This window comes from Mandrillus leucophaeus, unplaced genomic scaffold, assembly GCF_000951045.1.
Source record: "Mandrillus leucophaeus isolate KB7577 unplaced genomic scaffold, Mleu.le_1.0 Scaffold199, whole genome shotgun sequence".
Taxonomy (NCBI): Eukaryota; Metazoa; Chordata; class Mammalia; order Primates; family Cercopithecidae; genus Mandrillus; species Mandrillus leucophaeus.
This window is the reverse complement of record NW_012102020.1, coordinates 622,847-626,109: the sequence shown is the minus strand read 5'-3', so window position 1 is coordinate 626,109 and position 3,263 is coordinate 622,847. Positions and strand designations below refer to the sequence as shown.

Sequence of the window (3,263 nt, the reverse complement as noted above, 5' to 3'; positions counted from 1 at the left end):
TGCGCCACCATGCCCAGCTAATTTTTGTATTTTTAGTAGAGACAGGGTTTCACCATGTTGGCCAGGCTGGTTTCAAACTCCTGACCTCAGGTGATCTCCCCACCTCGGCCTCCCAAAATGCTGGGATTACAGGTGTGAGCCACCGCACCTGGCCGAGTTTTTGGTCTTTTCTTAATGAACTGGCAGATACTTTACATAAAGGAAATTAGCTCTTTGTGATGAATTGCAACTATTTCTTCCCAAGTTTGCCACAGCTTCCAATTTCCCTTGATGGTAGTTTTTGTTATGCAGAACTTTTAATTTTTATGTAGCTGATTTTTATATATTTTTAAGTTGTGGTAAAATACACATAATAATCCATTTTTATTTTTAATATTTTATTTTTCAGATTCTCAGCCTCTGCACAGCCTTAGTACTCCCTGAGAAATTCAATGCTTGCATATCCTTTCCACAAAAATGAGAGGAAAAAGAACCAGTACATGCTAGTGACTGATACATTTATCAGTTTCTAACAAAAAGTCATACATGGTAGGCACAGTAGAAATACTAACAGAAATTAGTTTATCTGGAAACCAATTTTAGTCAGGAAGACTTCTTCACAGAGAATTAGCTGAATATATAAATACTAAATATATCATACCATGTATGTGATACATTTACACCTAAATATACCACACCCTCCTTTTTGGTCACAGACTATTCCAGGAAGATTATTAAATAGATAACTTTTAATTTGAGGCATTCCAAGAATGTCCACCCTAAAACTTAAAGTGAAATTGCTCTTAGAGAAATACTGATTTGATGAGAAGATTGATCTTGGTCTGTCTTAGCCAAACTGGGTTTATTTATTTTTACTTAACAACCAATGTGATAGTAATAGTTGCAAACTACACTTCATTTAACTACAATCATTACTCAGAGGGCAATCACCTTAAGAGGCAAATGAAGTTTTAAATTAGCACAGAATTTATAATTACCCAATCAACATTGATATAGATGCCATCAAGTATGCAAAGATTAACAAAATTTCTATTACCAAACTTAGGGGGAAAAAACCTAATGACATACAAAAATATCAGCAAATTTATGCTAGAATTAGCTCTAGGACATTTTATCGTATTTTCACATTAAAGAATAGATTACGAGATATCAGCAGAAATGCTGTTAAAGCTGTTTTTTTACTAATCGTTGTTCACGTTAATGAAACAAAAGATCAATCATCTCTGAGCTAAATTTCACAAAATGAAATTAGTGTCTTCTGATTTAACTGTCACGAGTTAAGAAAGGGCAAAACCCAAGCACCATACTTTCTATTTCTGTTCATAAACTCAAATAAAGGGAGTATCAACACAAATGAACATATAAGAAAACACATGGTTGTTTCAGGCTCCACAACATAAGATACTGTGAGGTAACTCTCCTGTAATACACTCCCATTTTTCTCTGGAATAGCAGATGAATAGAAATGCAGGTTTCCAAAAATTCACACAATTTAGTAACTAATTTTGATTTTGATGCCTGATAGTAGGGGGTGAAAAGCTACAAAACCCAAATGTTTCCTGTGTTCTTTCACAAAGGACGGGGAAGAGGATGCTCTGCCAAACGGCCCCTGCTGCTCTGCCAAACGGCCCCTGCTGCGTCAGTCTGGACCAGTTTCAATGATCCGGACTGTCAGTCACCCCATCCAGCCTCATCCTCATCCAGACCAGACTCTGACTACCCAGTTTCAATGATCCGGACTGTCAAAGTCACCCCATCCAGCCTAATCCTCATCCGGACCAGATTCTGACCACCCAATCAGTTTCAATGATCCAGACTGTCAGTCACCCCATCCAGCCTCATCCTCATCCAGACCAGATTTGACCACCCAATCAGTTTCAATGATCTGGACTGTCAGTCACCCCTTCCAGCCTCCTCCTCATCCGGACCAGATTCTCAGTTTCAATGATCTGGACTGTCAGTCACCCCTTCCAGCCTCCTCCTCATCCGGACCAGATTCTGACCACCCAGTTTCAATGATCCGGACTGTCGGTCACCCCTTCCAGCCTCATCCCAGCTCTTAACTCCTTCTGCGTAGTCCAGTTTCCTTTCTGGCAACTAATTCCCAAAAACCGTGATTTTCTGATTTAACACTGATTCGAATCCACTTTAAACCAAAGGAAACAGGCCAGGCATGGTGGCTCATGCCTATAATCCCAGCACTCTGGGAGGCCGAAGCAGGCGGATGACCTGAGTCAGGAGTTCAAGACCAGCCTGGCCAACATGGTGAAATCCCATCTCTACTAAAAATACAAAAAAACAAAAAAAACAAAACAAACAAACAAACAAAAAAAAGCTGGGCAGGGTGGCACATGCCTGTGATCCCAGCTACTCGGGAGGCTGAGATAGGCGACTCACTTGAACCCGGGAGGCAGAGGTTGCAGTAAGCTGAGATCACGCCACTGCACTCCAGCCTGGGCCACAGAGCAAGACTCTATCTCAAAAGAAAAAAGAAAAAAAAAGGAAAAAAAAAAGAAGTATCTGGGATTTCCCACATATGAATACGAATCCAAATTTTGAAACTCCGTCAAACAAAACAAACAAACAAAAAACACCAAAGGAAATGCTACAATGCCAAAAACTGAATTAAACTGGAGATGGAAATCAGATTACTTTAGGAAAATACCTTTTGAGTACTCTGTAAAACATGGGACAATAGCAAGAAAATACATTTTAAACCCTGAATGGGTTCCTTAATTACTTAGAATAGTACAATATTGCTTTGATTACCAGTCATGACGAAAAGGTGAGCAAAGGCCATAAAACATGCATTTTTTGGAAAGACAGTGGCACTTGGAGACTTCTGGAGTTGGCCAAAGCTTAAGCTATCTATAAGAATTGTAAAACTTAATACATATCCATTATTAAGGAAACGACAGGGACCCCCACTTACCGCTGAGCTGTGCAGAAGCACATGTGTCTATGCAGCCCTCACCACCACACAGACCTTTATTAAGGACAATGCGTGTGCCCCGAGAGCAGCATGAGTAACATGTGGATAAAGATTCCATGATAGAAAAGAGCTTCACACTCCAGCTTTACTAGATCACAAAGCACTCCCTTTACCAGGCATTACTTTGTGGACCTCTGAAACATCTGAAAAATACTTTTCTGTGAAATGCTAGGCTCTAGGGAATGGGCACTTTTGGATACATTACACTGATCTCTAGAAGAATTTGGCATCTTTCTTCCATTCACTGAATGCTTCAACTGCATCTTTAAAG

The 3,263-nt window shown here is 39.8% G+C and overlaps 1 long non-coding RNA gene across 1 annotated transcript; it reads right to left on the bottom strand.

Annotated features, from left to right (window-relative positions):
- Positions 1 to 367: 367 nt before the first annotated feature.
- On the bottom strand, positions 368 to 1,804 carry LOC105538765. Its single transcript, XR_001005960.1, has 2 exons — positions 1,763 to 1,804; positions 368 to 1,689 (listed from the first exon to the last, which is right to left on the bottom strand). It is a non-coding gene; the product is annotated as an uncharacterized LOC105538765 (long non-coding RNA).
- Between the last annotated feature and the right edge of the window lie 1,459 nt (positions 1,805 to 3,263).